The 20104-nt window shown below is 42.8% G+C and overlaps 1 protein-coding gene across 15 annotated transcripts in view; it reads right to left on the bottom strand.

Moving 5' to 3' along the window:
- The window catches only part of BBX (BBX high mobility group box domain containing), a 136398-nt gene that overhangs the window by 104368 nt on the left and 11926 nt on the right, over window positions 1–20104 (bottom strand). The window lies entirely within an intron of this gene.

Genomic DNA, 20104 nt, shown 5'->3' with positions numbered 1-20104 from the left:
TTGTGGTCATGTGTGACCAACAGCAGGCAAGGTTAAAATACAGGTAAGAGCTCAACTTAAGGGAACAGCAAAGATACTCCCAACCCTTTTCCAATATAATGACTGTTACAGAAATGCCTGGACATCCCTTCAAATCAAAACCTACACCTGTACAGCATCACTCACAGCTCTGGGACTCCATCACACCAAACGAGCTCACAAACCCACCTCCAATCCCAGGATTATTCTGTGAATTTCAGAGAAGCTGTTTCCTACCTGAAGGGAGATCCTGTAGCACTGAGTACTGTTTTCCCCTGCTGTTCACACGGATACTCAGTTTTGAAAGGGCACTTCTCAGTTCTCACAAATACCAGACAGATATGCCGTTGCTAAACTGTACTAATCCCTTCCTCCTCTCTACTTCTTCAGTTCAAGTACACACGCTCACCAGTGAGAGTATTTCATTAGATACAGAATAGCAATCTCTGACACTCTTGATATGACAGCCGAAGCTAATTTATTCCAGCAACCTCAGAAACATCAGAAGCACTTAAAAGAAGGAATCTTAGTTACTAAATAAAAATCATTAACCAATTTATAAGGTTCACTAACAAGTCACTTAAGGCACATCTTTAACTTCAGCAATGTCAGTCTGTATCTTGACTAAAGACCAACACACTCTCATGTTTTTAAGTAACTTGCTATTAAGTTAGTTTGCAGACAATCTTAAGTGTTCTGAAAGACCCTCCTCAGTGAGCCCACTTTAGTCTTTTACTACTGAAAGCATTTCATCCTTAAGGTAACAGACCATGCAAAGAAAAAGTTGAAGGCACTGCGCAAAGTACTGCCTTGTTGACAGCACAAAAACCTTCATTTCTTTGACTTTCTACGCAAGAGATTTCCTTGAGAAATCAGAGCAGCATCTGCTTGCGCTGCAAATAATCACTCTCTGCTTCTTTGCTCTTCCCAAGTTTCCTTGACTGAGGTCATCAAAACAACAAGTGCATTTTAAAAACCTATGTTTACCATTAGTAGGATTTCAGGGGCAGGAGTGTGAAAGCCACTGTTAGGCAACCATTCTTCTCCAAGTAAAACTGCTTAACGCTACCAAGCAGTTAGACTTGTGTCATGACCTTTGCTGCCTAATGTTACTACCCTGTCCAGAGGTCTCCGACTTCAATACAGATACAGCGATAGATCACCAGTTCTTGCACTGCAGTCATTATTTCCTACGGGCCTGCAAATGTAACTAAGATGAGTCCATTGTTGGTAGGCTTACATTTGTTTTTTCAGGCATTTCTATCATCTACAGGATACTTTTTTTTTAGTGTTTTTGAAGTAAAAAAGTTGAAACCCCACTACTTTAAATTGTGCCAGCTTTTTTCTCCCAGGGAGAACACAAATCTTTTGAAAGCTTGAAAACAGCTATGAAAAGGGATCATCTAATGTATAATCATCTTTTAGCTGCTAGACGAGATAAAAACCTACCTCAGAAAGCAGGAAGCAACAAGCACTTATAAGTATACGCACTCCTGTGCTTCAAACTCATTCTCATACACTTAGAAGTCCAGGCACATTCAATCATGTAGTTATTCTGTGCTGTTTTAACATTAACTTGAAGGTTTTGCCTTGCTTAAACTACAGTTGTCAAAATTCAACGGTATGTGCCATTTCTGGCCTCGCATCCCCTACATTAAAGTCAGGTGGACACCTACCTGTCTCCACATCCATTTAAACCAAGCCAACATGGAGATCGTTTGATCATAAATTTACCCACCCCATCACTAAATCTAAACAAAGTCACTGCTCGGCTCAAAGTGGATCCAATATCCCTGTCCAACACTTCTATAACTCTGAGGTACCACACAGTTAATAGAATGCTAACCAGATAAATTAACTCATAAACCACTCCAGAAAATGCCATCAACAATCTGTGGATTCAGAAACAGCAGAATCACCACTTCAATGGTTCCTGGATCTCAGCACTCCTTAGAAGTCACACCACGTATTTTCATATATGCACACAGAATAACAGCACCATGGAATGGTTTGAGCTTGGAGGGACCTTAAAAGATCACCTAGTTCCAACTCTCTGCCACAGGCTTGTATGCACCAAAGCTTTCTGAGCTATATAGTACACTAAAAGCATATACATGCAACAACAGATTTCCATCACCAGAAAGCCACTGCTCTGTTACCTACTACACACCCCCACGTATCACAAGTGCCAGAACAACTGCAGCTACAAATGTTATACCTAAATAACGTGTAAAATACCCAAGGCAAAAATCCTACCACAAGCAGCATGCTGCCCCTTCTCGCCTCTCCTCCCACTGTCACCCTGAAGTTAAATCCCCGTTCTCTGCTATAGGTGCACTCAGATGCTACATACAGTGTGACAGCACAAAATCCTAGCACTGCTGCTCCCTTTTTAGCTCTACCACAAGAACAAGATACTGATAAGCTTAGAGATGCTCAAGTTTACCTCTCGCAGTGTAAGATCGGGCATTACCTGTAGCGCAAAAACCCCACCACATTTCCAACATCACAATTTCTTCAAACGAGGAGGGTTTAGGTTTTGCCTTAGGAATAATGAAAGCTGTTCTCCACGAGATTAAAATGCAAATCAGACTTTTAAAAAGAAACCTGCCTTCGTATAATCTCCTCTATTTCCTAGTACTATCAGAAGCAATTTATCAGAAAGACATATACTTCTGTATTTTAAGACAAGCCCGTTTTCCTCCTAGATGTACTGCTGCAATATTCTGTAAGCATATTCTTAAAAGAGACGCAAAGGTTCAAAGAGCAGTTTCAAAGAAAGCTATTTCGCTCTGCTAATTTGCATCAAGTTTTATGGTTCCTATCTTCCCTCCTAAATGGAAAACTAACTGTGATAAAACATGAAGCCCAATTAGAAACAGCCACTACACACAACTATTTATGTGAATGATTTCCTTTAGACTATGTGTAATTGTTTTTACAGAATCCTTTACAGTTTGGGCCAAATACTGTCAGGGTTTCTTCAGCGGAATAACTTCCTCCAGCTTCACATCTCATTCACTGAGTACTTCACTGAATTCAAATCTTGACCATTTATAAAGCTTTCAAATTGGATTTATCTTAATGAAATTCTGGAAAACCACTATGGCAGCCCGAGCTCTGCATTCTGCATACACTTGTGGTTTTATTCAAGTAACAGTATTAGCTTGCACATTAGAAAACCCAAGTCTGGCACTTTCCATCTGAGGGGGCCCAGGTACCCCACAGGGGTACACCAGCACACCCCACAGCTTCGACAGCAGCGAGGCATCCCTGGGAAGCAGAGCTGCTCCAAGGATGGGTGGCTCCAGCCAAGGCCATGGAAGCTGTGAGCAAGGACAGAGGACTCCTCCCAGGAAACACAAGAGGGGAGGGCTACGGCAGTAAGAAATCACTGTGTGAATACAGTACCCAATGTGCAAATCCCGCACACACATTTTTCAGCCATCCCTGTGGATTTATGAGGTATCACCCTGTCTTTAGCTGTTCTATCAACAACTCCTCTGAACGGCTGCAAACAAACTGAACTGAAGGGGCTTCTGCAAAACCCTGAATTAGCCTCAACTAATTGCAAACTCACTTAAACCCCCCCAAAACACCAGACCATGTCATCTCCAGTAATAAGTGTTGCTTAGGGTTTCCTGCATGAGAGCTAAACATTTGCTGCAACATCTCTTGTGATGATGCCCACTCTTATCCAAAGACCTGACACCAATGCAAGACATATGAACCAGTGGCTACCACACAGTCTTCTCTAAGAGTTTCTCTACCTTTTTCAGTGTATGATCTAACACTAAATGAGTAACTTTCCTCATTCAATCAAACAAAAAAAAAAGAGCCTCTTTTTCCTCTCCAGGCTGTGGTTTTCTCCCTGTCTGTGTGGGACTCCAAAGCTAAATAAAGTTTGTGCCATGCAATACTTTACTATAAAGGAATAAAAAAGGAGATTACCAACATTCGAAATTCACATTTTACTTCAAACACCAGCACTCCCCAAAAGATACACCAAGCTCCTTTCACAGCCACCAAAAATCAATGCACTACTGCAAGAAACTGATTGATGCACATATAAGTACAGCGAACCTCATCAGCAAGGAAAATCATGCAGGCTTCCTGCATTCACGGCTAACACACATCTGTGGGACACCATAGAAGAGGATGTGTCTCTTCCTGCTCCTCCAGCATGGATGCAAGGAATACAGATGCCAATTTACACATTAGCTACCTGACAGTATAAATACAAACACAGCAACAGCATTAATATATCAGCCCTTCTATAATATACAAGCAGCCTTTAAGGTGTGGTGTTTTGTTCTTAACTGACGAGAAAGTTTAAGATAGGTCACTCCTTACCAAAGGATGCAATTCTTTACAGATCCACACACATCCTTAAGTCAGTGGGGAACATAAAACACTTTAGTTGTTATGGTACGTAACTGGCTTGCCAGTAACACAAGTTCTCCTATTCCTGCATCTGTCCCTCACTGTTTTAAGTTAAACACAGATTAACAGTAACAGCTATCCACATGAAAACCTCACTGCTATGAAACGCCATGGATGCAGAACTGACCCACTGCTACTTCTGCTGCCGAGGTATTTTAACCTGCTACAGAAGGGTCCTATGCTCCTGTTAAACTTTAAGGAAGCCATCAGCTGCATCCCTGTGTCTCCCATCTGGCCAACCACCACTGCTGCTCTCTGGTACACCCAGGAGGAGAACAGAGAAAGCAGCTGCTAGTTTTGGTGCTGAAAAGACCTGAAGAAGGGAAAGTATACTCCTCTAGGAGCAAGAGGCTGCTGTAACAACTGACCTGGAGAAGCTCAACATCTCCAACATTCGTGTTTCTGTCAAAGCAATTCTACTATTACAATCTGACCTTCTGACTTTGGTGTAGATGTAGGTGTGAACTTAACTGCTTGGCTTGTAGACCAATGCAGTGTATGAACCACACAGACACAGTAATTCCCTGCCAGCAGACACTTAAATCTTCAGCTGTATTGATTATTATTCTTTCTTTTAACTCTCATTTCCCTTTTCCTATAAAAGAGTGGAGGGAGGACAGGGGAGAGTGTTAAACACAGACCTAAAGGATTCTGCCAGTGTAACAGCACACAGGTTGGTCCAACAATTGCAGCACTAACTATTCAGTCATCACATGTAGAGTTTCTTTGAATTTGGACATTCCTGACTTCCTTGAAGTCACTAAAAGATCAACTTCATCTGCTTAGCAACGAGTACTGAACAGCACTAAATCAACTGGCACACAGTAGATAGAGACAAACACAAGTAACTCGGCCTCAGTGCTGACTTCTGTATTTCACATACACTCCCAAGGGCACTTGGGAGAAGGCAGAGAAGGCAGAAAAGGCAGAAAAGGCAGAATTTCCTTAAGGAAATAAGGAAGGGCAAAAATTCTACCCTGAGCACCAAAGGCAAGACACTCACCCTCCCCTGCCTTCCCATTCCTGTAAAACCCAAGAACAAGCCCTCCAAGAAGCAATAATATCCCCAACTAGTTGTCACTTTCAACTACAGCAAAGCTTTGAATCCAGATAAATACTAAGTTAATGGAATCATAATTTCCTAAGAGAAAGTTCTGTTTTCATCATCCAGTTGCCAGGATCTGCAACCTGCAAGGGTAAGAAGAGTTGTTACTGCAGCCTAACCAGATTTTGCCATATTGAAGGAATGTCCAAGATGTGTCCTCATTGCACCAACTATCAGTGACCGACCCCAAACACTCCAGATGGTTTCAGCATCCCCAGACACACAAACCTGGTTTAAACCAACTAATTGAGTGCAAGGAGCTTTATTTAACTGCAGCAGCCCATTGCAGCTCTGTAAGAGTTAATTTACCCTTAGCGCAAGTTAAATCACTGGGCTCCTCTCTATCACTGCCAAACCACTTCTGAAACTCGTTCTACCTCACTGGAAGCACACTCAGGTAACTACAAAACACAGTGATCTACAATCCAGACATACCCTTAAGGTTTGAGATTATGCCAGGTTTTATGCATAGGTTGGATTTTAAAATGCTACATTTTAACAAGGTGATTCTAAAAAGTTGGGAGTAAATAATGTTTTGAGTTTTGCTTTGAAAGACCTCATATACTGCACTGCCAGGTCTCTAGACCTCAAAATCCCTCAAATCCAATTGCAAACCAGCCCGGGAGGGATGCAGAAAACTCTTAGCTTTGTTGGTAAACAGGCAGTATATATTTCCCTGTTTGTCTGGCTGGACTCTGAATGGAGCTGGGCATTTACCAGAGGCCAGAGATGCCCTGCATTCCCAAGGAGGTCATGGAGAGGAGAAAGCACTCAGCACCTCAGTAGGGGATCTGGTGGATGGGATGTCTCCAATTGTCCCTGAATTAACTAAAATCAACAGAACGGTTGAGACATTTAAACAGGGTTTGGCAAATAGGGAGGGAAGACCCTGGGTTTCCTGGAAGAAGACACATTGGAAAGGCACATATCCTGTGTAGTCCTCGTCACTTTCCACCTCTATTTCCTCTGGTAATATTGTGATTAATTTGGAGTTATAGAGCAATTGCCATCAGTTGCCAAGCTATTCAGTAATATCTGCTAAGCCTCCCAGTACACTGTAACAATTTTAAGTACGCCACAAAGCAGATAACTCTCATAGAATCATAGAATAGTTAGGGTTGGAAAGGACCTTAAGATCATTATCCCATGGGCAGGGACACCTCGCTCTAAACCATCTCACCCAAGGCTTCGTCCAACCTGGTCCTGAACACTGCCAGGGATGGAGCATTCACAGCTTCCCTGGGCAACCCATTCCAGTGCCTCACCACCCTCACAGGAAAGAATTTCCTCCTTATATCCAATCTAAACTTCTCCTGTTTAAGTTTTAACCCGTTACCCCTTGTCCTGTCACTATAGTCCCTAATGAAGAGCCCATCCCCAGCACCCCTATAGGCCCCCTTCAGATACTGGAAGGCTGCTATGAGGTCTCCACGCAGCCTTCTCTTCTCCAGGCTGAACAGCCCCAACTTTCTCAGCCTGTCTTCATATGGGATGATCATTTATTTATCACCGCTGAGAAACACCACCCGTACCCACTGTTGTCTAGAAAGCTACCACTGTGCCCAATCAGACATTGTCACCACACACTCTGAAGCCTTTCTCGGTATTGACTCTGTGGTCAAACTGAAGCAAGCTGCTCGCAGTACTCTTTATACCCTTGGAATTACCCCAATCACTGACCTTTTGTGCAAAAATAAACTTAGGAATCAAACTTTGCCTTGCTGTAGTATTCTGAAGGAGCAATGGCAGCAAATTCTGCAAGCCACATTAAGTTCCACATTTGTGGCATACAGCAGCTGCACTTCAAGAACACTGTTGAACACAGACACCCTGGGAATACATGATCCCCTATCTTAAAGTTTAAAACTGATTTCTTTCATCACATTTATGTTCAGGTATATGGGGATATTTTTAGTATTTCAAGTCAACATAACTGACCCACTGCTTCTGAGCTGTAATGGGAATGAGGCATCTAACTCATTCCCATGGCTGCAAACTTCAAACAGAAGTAATGACAGACATAGCTAAGTTTGTTTCAATAAGCACCAACTGCTCCAATGACTCACAGCTGATAGCCATTTAATTTAAATGCCGATAGTCCAATCTTATTGGTACGTAACTGTGTAAATCATGTGCATTTTCAACTGCATAGGACAGATGTCAACGGTGTGCTCATCAAATGCTGAATCCTTGCTTAACTAGTTACTTTCCTAACCATTATTTTAGGGTTTCTATATAAGAACTATATTTCTTTTCAAAGAAAAGAGAAATGAAAGCAAGTGAAAGGTGCAACCACTGGAAATCACAACATTTCCATCTTTAAATTCTAAGTATAATCTGATTACATCCGCTGAAATTATTCAAATCAGCTCTAACAACAAAACCTTTTGTTTCCCTAAATTTCAGGCATTCCTGCAAGTAAGAGTATAAAAAGAAACACTTCTGAAGCTCCCAGATTTTGGCAAGACAATGGAATCGCTGCTCCTTTACGGCAGCTGCTGAAAACACCCATCTCTGCACCTTGTCCTGGCAGCCAAACCAAGGGTAAGTATTTCACCGGACAATACAGGCTAGTGCTACAGGTCTGCAAGTCACTACAGTAAGTAACTTTAAATGTTCTTAACTTGCTTCCATCACTGCTAGAAAAAGAAACAGCACTATTTCATAGGCAGACATGGAAGAATTTTCACTCAACTCACCTCCTATGGCTATTCCAGATACCCTTATCATAAATCCTTAGCTGTTTTTCTACAGCAAAAGGAAAGAAATTGACACTAAGTTGGATGAGAGAAACTGAAATTTCATGTAAGAGTTAAATTATTTTTACTCCTAATACCTGTCTACTGGCTAAGAAAGATACCCAACCTCAATATCACCTTAGTCCTACTGAACTGCATTGTGTCTACACGAACACAGTTGTCCATATTCCCCAAAATACCTGGCTAATATCAGACCTGCCCACTCATTCAAACAATACAAATGGATGCTTACTGATTCAAAATAAAATCCTTTAACATAAATCAAGGATTCACAAGTCTCAAAACCAACACTCTGTGGTCCACTGAATCAGGGCCAACCACTTCATCTTTGCACTGTTTTGTTCAGTCACTTGTTTCAACTAAACCCCTGAATTCCATAGGTTTCTTACAAGGCAGGCCAGAGAGACTTGACAAAAATGTGAGACTCAGAACTCAAAGTGCAATGTTAAGTACAAGCATATAATCATAGGTCTCGAATCATGCCTTCGATGAGACATACTTGATTATCCGTCTTGCTCTTTTACAGTGCTTTACATCCTGATCACAGAATGTTTCAGGAGAACACTGACCATCAGCAGGTTAAGTGGATACATCTGCAAGGAAAAGTGAAACAAGGACTCCAGCAGCCAAAAGAAAGATCAGGGTATTGGGAAGGAATACATTTCAGCCTTATGCTCTATATACTAGCCAACACAGTCTCATGGGTTAGGATGAACTATCTCCATGGCTTACAACAATCCTCAAACTTGGATAGTCTTAACATCACTTTCATTCTTCAGTTGCTAAAGAACACCCCTGCGGCCTTGCTGGAGCAGCAGAGAATTCCTTTACTTCCACAGTCCCTCAGCCCTGGCTGCTGCATCCCACCTCGTGATCAGCGTTCCCATGATGCCAAGGTGAGTCTGCAAGTTGGAGGTGCTCACTGCCAATCTGTTACACTCTGAACCTCACACACCAGCAAGCTCCTGCATGGTTTCAACCCTGCTCTCCCTTCATAGATACGACAAGCAAATTACCACCACCAAGTGAAAACAAAGGACCTTTCTGTTGACAACGTTAAGAATGCTTGAACTTTCTCTTTTGATGTAAAATTCTTGAGGACAGGATCTTGTTCGCTTGCCCAAATTATTCAGAAGCCAAAGAAACACCTACACAAGATACGGTTTTGAAATTCTGGTCTAACTCGCTCATGATTCAAATGCATGCACCCAGCAAAACCTTTACTTTCCTGCAGAGCACAGGTCTATATAGAACAGTTCTATATAGAACAGTTAGCTCCTGCCACCTTGTGGGACTCCATGGATTTCCCTGCAAGCTCGTTTCAGCAGCAGGCTGGTCAGTTAAAATAAATAAACATTCAGGGGTTACTGCCCTTGTGTTTCACCGTGGTGAATGCTCAAATCAGACAGAAATACTTCTGGAGAGGGTATGGCATTTTAAGCATTTTCTAGTTCACATGGTGGAACTGCCCCTCTACTCTGCTCTCGTGAGACCTCAACCTGGAGCACTCTGTGCAATTCTGGTGTCCTCAACATAAAAAGGATATGGAACTGTTGGAACAAGTCCAGAGGAGGCCATGAGGATGATCAGGGGCTGGAGCACCTCCTGTATGAAGACAGGCTGAGAAAGTTGGGGCACTTGGAGAAGAGAAGGCTGCGTGGAGACCTCATAGCAGCCTTCCAGTATCTGAAGGGGGCCTATAGGGATGCTGGGGAGGGACTCTTCAATAGGGACTGTAGTGATAGGACAAGGGGTAATGGGTTAAGACTTAAACAGGGGAAGTTCAGATTGAATATAAGGAGAAAGTTCTTTCCTGTGAGGGTGGTGAGGCACTGGAATGGGTTGCCCAGGGAGGTTGTGAATGCTCCATCCCTGGCAGTGTTCAAGGACAGGTTGGACAGAACCTTGGGTGAGATGGTTTAGTGTGAGGTGTCCCTGCCCAGGGCAGGGGGGTAGGAACTTGATCTTAAGGTCCTTTCCAACCCTAACTATTCTATGATTCTATGATTTAGTAATCTTACAGAGGGTGTTTTAAGTATTCCAAAATCTGTCAAGAATCCTAAATTTTGGGAGCTGATGTATCCAAGTTTAAAATAACACTCTGATCAAATACTTGTCACCAGTAGTAAATCTCACATATCTGAACCAGATTCCACATAGAAATAATACGAATTTAGGCTGAAAATCCTTGCAGTCAGGTATAATTTTAGAACCCAATAATAATCTCAGTCTTATAAGGAATTATGTATGTGCATAACTTAATATGGTGACACACATCTAGTTGTCCCAAAAGATCTGATTCCATGTGATTACTTTTGAACTGCAATTTGGTTTCCTACTTTGTGTTTTCCCTCTCCTCGTCCTCCTCCACCCCAGCATACACAGCCCACAAGTGAAGTTCTCCAAAAGAAAAAATGAGACAACTGGAACTTCCTCAACACAGGAACAGGCAGCTGAAGATTCATGGATCTCCATCCTCATGCCTTACCTGTCTGAGGGGCAGCAGACAACACGTAACTCATTACACCTACTTTGTGGGGGTGCAGAAAGACAACAGCAACTGCAAGCAACAGAGAAAAGATGGGTCTCTTTTTAGTTAAACAAAACCTCTGCTGCTCCAGATCTCAAAAACTGAAAGGCACAAAGGCCTGCATATGATGTGACTCCATGAACCTGACCAACAGCCTCAATGGACCTGCTCCTTTCTAGCCTTGGAACTAAGTGATTTGTTACAGGTGCATCCAAATGCAAGAACAGACAGGGAACACTTCTTCCCCTCCATCATCCCGCAATGACTTCACCGAACCTGGTGGACATCTACAGTGCTGTGTACTTGATTCCAACAGTAGCAAACTTAACTCCTTTGAACTTCCTTCTGGTAAAGGAAAAACAGACCCAAAACAGGAACAGCTCTTCCTGATGTCATCAGCAAATCACCTCTAGAAAAGGCCTTAGCAGTTCATAAACAAACTCAAGAACAATAATTACAGGTCTACAGCCAAAGGAAATACAGCAGGAATGTTCTCTTCATTCATAAGCAGAATGTGTTTTTTGCTGAAGAGTGAAGCAATGACAAAATGCCAGGCAATGAATCAAGCTGGCCCAGTACACCTGTGGGACAGAAATTTTGTGTTCCTGAATGAAGTTTTATGATCTCACAAGCTTCCCTGGCAGCTTCACAAGTGGGGTTGTCTCTGTTCGTCATCGTATTCCTCCCCTTTTTATCTCCCCCTATATACTTTTAAAAGTCCTAGTAGCTACACCACTGACTTAGAAGGTAAAGTTCAAGAGGGGTCCTCTGAGCACACCTCAGCTCCAGTCCTGAGAATCCTTCCCAGACTGAGCTGTGTCTGTGTCCTGACTGTCTAAAGACTCCAATATGCTCCTCACAGTTTTCCTTACGCATCCTAATCTCTGCCACAGGAAACACAGACAGGCAGGGAGCTGTAGAAGAGTTTTCAGTCTGGATGATCAGGGAATCAGTGATAGGGCATAGCCTGCTCAATTGCGATACAGCCAAAGCCTTGGAAGTACAGCCCAACTACCCCTATACTCTTACCTTACCCTGGGTTATTAGGAACACAGGCATCTCCTCGTCACAAGCTATTTGATTTAGCCTTTTCCCTGTTATAGAGCGCCATGATGCTAAGTCAGTCTCACTGTAACTGCAGACATTATCGAGGAACCATCTTCAGTCCTTGGCTACAGAGAAAAAGAAATAGCATCCACTAGCAGGAGAATCAATCAAATCCAACACCCACTGCAGGTCTCAATGACACTACAAAGCATGAGAGGAAAATACTGGGACCCTACAAGAAATTTCATTTTGATGCAAGTGAATCATTGAATCATCCTGCCATATCCTCTTCCCATTTTATTTCTCTGCTAGTCCTTTATTCTGCAGCAAAAAGATCCATGAGCTACCTTTCTGCTTACCTACATGCCCACAGCAGTCTAACAGCAGTACCAGGGAGTATTCTTCTATCATTACTCTTCAGCATGGTTCAAAACCAGCAGCAGCATAGATACACTCCTCATACCCCAACGAGAAGGCTTCTTCTTGGCAAGTGTAACTTACTTGGACCTGATAGCAACAGAACTCCCAAGCAGCAGCAGCAGACTGAGAAAGTATCTAACTATTTCCAGTTCTCGCTGTTGTCCACAGCGTTCTGAACACCAGCAGCAAAAACCAATCAGCATTAACTTTGCTTAAAGTTGTGAGCTCTCCAAGGAGCCAGGAGCATCTGGTCCAGGTCAAGGAAACGCCACGGCAGAGCTTCAGCCTGGCTCCCATCTGAAACACTACTCCTTAGCTGTCAGCCTAAGATTTGTTTTACTTTTCCTCAGCATATTTATTTTTCTGCAAAAACACGATGTGACTTCTGCAAACTTTTGTTAAGGGAACTTTCCAAGCACTTCCATAAATTAATTACTTTATTCCTGTAGTAACCGGAGGAAGAAGCATGAAAACCACAAACAAACATCCCACAACACCACTACTGGGCCGCTCACCCGCTCCTGGTTTCATTTTATCTACACCCTTATTGATCTCTGTTCCCTGTCAACTGTTTAGCCTTACATTTTAAGGAGAAAAGAGGAAAGTTCTGAATGCAACTGCCTCTTTCATGAGAAACCCCTCTAAAAATCACTCAGGTTACAGAACTTACAAGCTTCTGTACGTAGCAAATCTGATCAGATTTCCGAGAGGAACCTTGCTGCTTCATAAACTGGAATCCACAATCAGATCCATCTTCACCAATTGTTCCACTGATGCCAAGCCACAACAGCTGACCCAGCACTGTGCACGTGCCCAATGATCTGTGCCAGAATGTCTTAGAGCAGGATCAGGTCCCTGTAAGATTAGCTGCATGGAAGGCTTCAATCCTGCAACTGCAACAGCTCAGGGAGACTGCTATCACAGAGGCGGTGCAGGAATGGGCCTTAAAATCATCAAGTATATAAAGATCTTTGTCCTCTCCACAACTGAAGCACAATTCCTCAAAAACCACCACACAACACCACCACTTTGGTGCTTGTGAAATAACCATCAGTTCTTAGGATGATCAGCAGGAGCTGCATCATTCAGACCAGGCTCCTTAAGAGCTGTGGGCTGCTTCCCCATTATTGTTTGGTTTGGTTTTGTTGGGGTTTTAAAGTTGTTTTTCAAGTTAGAGGTTTTGGGGGGGTTCCCCCCCTCCCATTGAAGATAATCATTTTTATTCTAGTAACCCTTGACCATCTGCTACAAGGCTCTCACCCTAAAGATAAACCCAACACAGGCAAAACTCAGCCCAGCAGATTCCAGTCTTAACAGCATTTGGAAAAGGTCAGTCATTAAAAAACCTGATGGTGCTTGGGTGGAACTGTAAAGCAAGGATGGGGGATAACTCCCTTGGGATCTACCGAATTTTACTCATCATCTTCTTAGCTTTCTATCATTTTATATCGCAGTATAGGCACAGATGGCTGGATCTGAAACCAGAAGGTGAACATGGCATCACAAATTTGCTGTGAAATCAAGTGCTGGTATGCTCAAGACCATGTACCCACTCAGAAAGTGGAACATGCTTAAAACCCTAGGCTGGCCCAGAAGTCCACAGCTCTGAGCAGTACTAGCCTAAGAAATGAAAGCACGAGATCCATGGATTCTCAGTCTAATCTGCTTTAAAAGGCAGCCATTAGGCTTCCCTGTTACTGAACTACTGTGAAACTGCAAAGTTTAAACTTGGGACCTGAACTACAAAGTGCTTCACAAACCCCCACGTTGCCACAATGCCCACTTCCTTCCAGGCCACTTGTGCCAATCCTTAGAGCAAGAAGCTCAAGCTGGGGAGCTGAACCGAACACTCTAGAAAAAGGAAGCACAGCCCAAGCCTGGCCTGTGAAGCCCTTTCAAGAAGCATCACATTTTAGCTCATGCCTGGAACCAGCATAAATACATTGCTATCACCTTCACGCATCTCAGACCGCAAACACGATTATGCATCCTTGCAAAAGTCACTTTCAGAGGAGCAGGAAGAACGGAGGGGCAATATTCACACAGCACTGAGCTGGAGAGACCCTGGGCTGCGAGTGAAAAACACCAGGTCCAAAAGCTCTGACCTACAAGCTTATGTTGCCATCATGTAGTACATACTCTTAAATGTGGGAGAATTCTGAACTGAACTTGGATACTAACACCAAATGGTGAGTTGACAAATATTTAACCAGTAAGCCTGGAACTGATGGATGACAGTTCACTATCATTTGTTGTCCACCTACCAATATGGAAAAGTAATATATACACATACACAGGGTGGATGTTTTAGTAACAAAGAGATAACTGGTGTAAGAAATTTAACAGGGGTTTGGAAACCTGCAGGAAGCTCAGGAGTTCTGTACTGGGTTCTGCCACCAGCCATCCGGTCTTACCTGAACATCCCTGGGTCTACTCCGCAACCTGCAAAACGGAGGTGGTAACCCTGGTGCTGCAATGTTTGTAAATGTAGTTAGTTGATGCCTGTAAAAGTGCACAATGGGAGAGCAAAGTGTTATTATGCCCTAATAATGTGCTGTTTAACAACATACGGCATAAATGAAAACACCACCTGTGTGCTACATATGCACTCTTAAAGACTTTGTTTATATACCTGTTTAGAAAGTGAACTGGTTTGACTCTCTAGTAGGATCGAATGCTAAAAGTCAGCCTGAAGTCCATCTCTCTAGACAAAGGAGGCATCTCTTCCACATCTTCACAAGCACTAAACGAAACTGAACCTCAGTGTAACCTTTTCCCCAAGCATTATAACACCGTCACAATTAACCCAGCTGCTATTTTACCCTGACAAAGCCAACACATGGCAATTAAAAAGAAATAACACGAATTCAGATCAGGGCAACTTTCTGCGCTGCTACTCAGCAGCATCAAGTTTTATCTCCAGAGATCGCACAATACTTTCCAAAGGAAGAAGCCATCACCATCCCAAGTTTGTAAATGACTTTGTAAATGGAGAAACAGAGAGAGGAAGAAAGAGGAAGTGATCTGACCAAGATCATGAAGCAAGTTAATGGTAAGAACTGCAGCACAAGCCAGCACGTTTTTTCCTGTTCCATCCAGCACAGTTTTCACCCTTTGCCAGAGCCCTAGAAGGAAGTGCTAACCTTTCATTTGCTTGATAAAATACAAGTGCAGAGTTGGAATGTATTTACACCCATCCTTCTGAATATATTTGAGTTTAAATAGTAAAATGCACTAGATATAGAACTGAATATGCCCCAGGTCATATTACCAGGAATTCATTCAATGACTGGGACACATTTTACTAGAAACTCACTCCAAGATCACTCTTCTTCACTCTTAGCACCATCAGAAGATAAATTTATGCATTATTCTATGAGCCTGCCTACCTTAGAAAATAATCTTGTTTCAGCTATGCCAGAACACTACAGCCCCAGGATATCAGACTATACCAAGACAAGGACTTTTTGTGTGTGCACGCTTTACGTCCACACCAGCTGTTGTACCAGCATACGTGGAAGGGCAAAAAGCAAACTTACAGAAATGCAAACACATCCTTGTGAAAGGGATTTTTCTGCCTTTTTTGGCCTCTATAGCTGAAAAGGTTGTAGACTAAAGGTGCAGGATGACAAGGTTACTGTACCCATGCTTATACCTTCGCCCACATTTGTGCAACAGTAAAATTCACACCAATCACCAGCATCATTATACGAGTAAAGTACAGACAATCTCTAAAGAATCCTCAATGAGTTCCATTAAGGTCTTCTTACAAGTTAGAATTTACTTCCACTAAAGTCATTAGCAAAGCTCTCGCTGAACTCAGCACGACAGTGATTAGACCTAACGGGGCACAGCTCTGGCTAATAGCGCAGCTCCTTTTTGGATGGGAGGTGGGGGAATCACACATGTGGTTAGCTGTGCCTGTCACTTTCAGGGGTGTCAGGGAATAGTACCTGGGAAAGTGACAGAATCTGTTTTCCAGACAGCGAATAATGTACCCATGCTTTGCAAAGGACATTCCCCTGCAGCTTACCTTACACAAACTTGGAGCACCGGGGCTAAGAGAGCGCACCTGCCTTTCCACTCCGTGCTTGGCTAGAGCTGCCATGAAAGCAGACTGCTTGGCAGAGGCATGAGTTAGGTTCAGCACTAGCAGAAACGCTTCTGGTTGTGAAGACATGATTTTCTGGGAGTTCCCGAGTACAAAACTGTTCCAAGAGAAAGAGTGGCCTATGATCTAAATATGCACTGTTGGTGGGATTATTTCAACCAGTTGATCCATCTGACCAACTCTCCAAAGCAAAGGCAAAAAAGTGAGCTTCAGCTGCAGTGACTGGACCAAACTCCCACACGAATAAGAAACAAAAAAGAGTGAGTGCCTCACTCTTCCGATCAAGTGCTACTGATGTAGTTACAGCAGCATTTTAAACACTGCTGCTAGCTGGTTTTGCCACAATCCCTGTGACTAACACAGCCAAACTCAGCAGCCTCAGTGGAATTGCACAAGCTCACACCAACTGTGAATTCAGACTGAAGTGAATTTTACATCCAGGTTTTCTAGCCTGACCAGTAGCCCCTTTCAGTACAAGCTAGCGGGAGAATTGTGCTAAGCACATGCTGAGTAACAGGCTTCCCCGAGACATCTCAGACAGAGCACCCTCAAAGATACCAATTCTCCTGATAAAATCTTGGCTCAAATACTTATTTTCTGAGAGGGAAGAAAGCCTCAATATTTCACAGTCTGGGGGGGAAGCAAGTTAGAACAAGAAAAGTTCAATCCTGTGCAAATGCACTAACTATAAAATCAGCTGAATTAATAAAGCATTCTGTTTAAATACTTATGCTAAACAAGAGCTAATTGTTTAAGGGCAGCATCATAAAACACGAAGGCTTCAGCAATAAACAGCTTCCATCAGAAAAGTTGCCTAAATACGCAACTACTTCATTTTCTTACTGACCTTGTACCAAATGTACGTGAAAATTAAAATGACGACCCTTTCAGCATGAGTGATTCATCTTACTTCGCTCCTTCTCTTCCTAAGGAAAGGAGTAGGTAATACTCAGTAATTGAACCAGTCCACATTTTTAACGAAGCATTTCTTATCTCCCCCCGCCCCTAAAAATTGACCATTTTAACCATTTGTGACCCACAAAAGCATTTTGACCTTTGCTTCAATTTCCGTCTAATTTCTATTTAGCTTTCTAATCTTATCTCTTCATATTTAATTGTACAAGATCACAACAACTGTTAAGACTTTGAATACCCTATACATTGATACAAAAGAATACGGAGAATCAGGACAAAGACAGGATCCCCAAAGCTATGTTTGTGCTGGGGAGAGAAGGCCATAAAAACCACTTCTTGAAGTAACTCCTTTAGAAGGGGTTGGGGGTAAAACTGCAATATATGAGTAGTCTGTGTAACCGGGCCACCAGGCTTCAGATACACTCCACATTTCTGAGCACAGCCCTTCTACTACCTGAGGTCTAACTCTGCATTCCTCATTGGTGGCAGGTACTGCTCCACAGTGCCCCTGCTGCAGAAAAGCTGTGTGGAGCTGCAGAGTCAATACATGTTATCAAACTCTGACTCTGCCCAGATGCTATTAATACTTTGGTAGGGTGGGGGTTAGAATTCTTTACCCATGTAAGCCCACTGAGTTGCTATGATGTATTTACCAATCATTTTTTCCCCCCTCTTTTCTTCACCTAATACATTCAGTGTCTAGTAGCCAGCTTGTCTTTACTTTTGGTTTCTGGACACTGGTGGTGCTGAAAGTGATGAAGTCCACCCGCAAGCACTATAGTCAGTCACATGCCACATAGCCTAGAGGGAAACTTGAGACAGCCATTTCAAAGTAACAGCTTTTTCTCAATGTTAAATACATACCTGTGTAAACAGACAGGTATCTGCTGATCTATACTTGCTAGAAGCTAGAGAGGGCTCTAGCTCCCTCAAAAAGGAAAAGGTTAATATGACCACGGTGTCACATAGTGAGCTATTCTCCATTCCTTAATGATAGAGCCCAAGGCATTATTACAAATAAAAAACTCTGGATAATGGATACTGAAGTCATCTGAAAATATATTCAGCTTAACAGAAACAGACACAGTTACAAATGAATCCTTCCTGCAGAAAGAAACCCAATCGACATTTCCATCAGGTGTTACTGATGCTAAATGTATTTTAATGAAAAACATCCAATTGTAATTTAGCTTTAAATCATGACAAACCAATGTTAAATTCTACTGTAATGTTGTATAAACTCCATTAAAACAAACTGCAAACATTTCGTGTCAAAGCTGCAAACAAAGCTCAAATACTGAGCAGATGAGTCTTCACTGACGGACAAAGAACAAGTCTTTGCTTTAAAACTCAGTTACCCAAAACTAGTAACTTCCACTGCATTTGCAGAGAAAATATCTTTGCCCCATAAGTCACCTAATGGGGTTTGGTGTAAAGCTGAGAAACTAAAGAAGTTAGATCACTTCCTTTTCCTCCTCATCTGAGAAAGCAAAGCAGGTAAGTTTGAGGTCCACTAGTTCTCAAAGCCTGCATCCAGTTACAGCAGAACAGGTTACCTGGTTAGGGACAGTACTTTAACTTACATTTTAAGTGCACAATCTATTTGCATTAACTTTTGTGTACGTGTGTGTTTGTACCTGAGTGTGGCTCAATTAAACAGGACATTTTAAAGGCCACAAAGAAAAGGGGGAAAAGGACAATTTATCATGTCCTAAATCGAAACTTTTTTAACAGCTGCAATGTAAATAAATGCATGTAACCCACGTAATCGCTTAGAAAGCGTGCAGCCATACAGTGCATCCTCTGAGCTAACAAAAAAGAGGTGCCAAATTTAGGGTAAAGGCTATATTTAGCAGCAGATTTTAACGGTTGTCTACCAATAGAGATTGCTTCAGAGAAAACAAACACAGGAATACCAGAGCAAAATGAGATTAAAAGCACCAATTTAAACCAAGTGTTTATTGACCAAAATCATGACTCAAATCAATCCAATTGGTCTAACCGGCATGTCCAGGCAGCAGACACGTAAGCATATGTGCAGAGGGGCTCACAAGAGGCAGGAATACGAGGTGCAAAAGCCTCCCTTGCTTTCACTGTGCCTGCCCCCCCTTCAGCCCTGCTCAATCTCTGCAAAGCCTGTTAGTGCTCTACAAAACACCATCCCCCACTCAAAGATTTATTCCCCCCCCCTACTTTAGTATCCCTTAATAAGAGATATTAGTGTCCTCACTGGAAGACCTGCACTGTGCCCTTCTCTCCTGCCAACGACTGCATGGGGATGCCAGTGATGACGGCCTCACCTCCCGTTTTGATTTCTTTCTTTCTGCCTCTGTAAGTGAAGAAGAACAGCAAACTTCAAACGCAGCCCTGCGGGTCCATCCAGGAAAGCGAGACTGCACACAGAAACCAGAGCACCCATGGCACAGAAACCAGCGGGGCAATTCTTAGACAAAACAGTGTCTGGCCAGCTTTCTCAGGTGCTTGCCTCCCCGCACTCCAGCATCCTCTCGCTCATTCAGCCCTGTCACCGCATGGCACGGTGAAAGCTCAACAGGGACATCCTTGAGAGTCCAGTTCACTGTACAAATAAATAACCTGTTTCCTCTAGACACATCTCTCAGGAGGGCAAGGATCTGCCTTTGCTGATTAAAAACAAGGAAGACTTCACAAGCACGCAGGCCCCAAAGCTTTGTTTGGAGCTCCCACCTGAACAGGCCAGCCCTGAGTGACAGCAAGCTAAGCTGTGCCAAACCTTG

Source organism: Neopsephotus bourkii, unplaced genomic scaffold (assembly GCF_033783945.1).
Source record: "Neopsephotus bourkii isolate Nb327-2 ecotype Australia unplaced genomic scaffold, CSIRO-AGI_Nbou_v1 NB_532, whole genome shotgun sequence".
Lineage (NCBI taxonomy): Eukaryota > Metazoa > Chordata > Aves > Psittaciformes > Psittacidae > Neopsephotus > Neopsephotus bourkii.
This window is presented reverse-complemented; position numbering and strand designations above follow the sequence as displayed.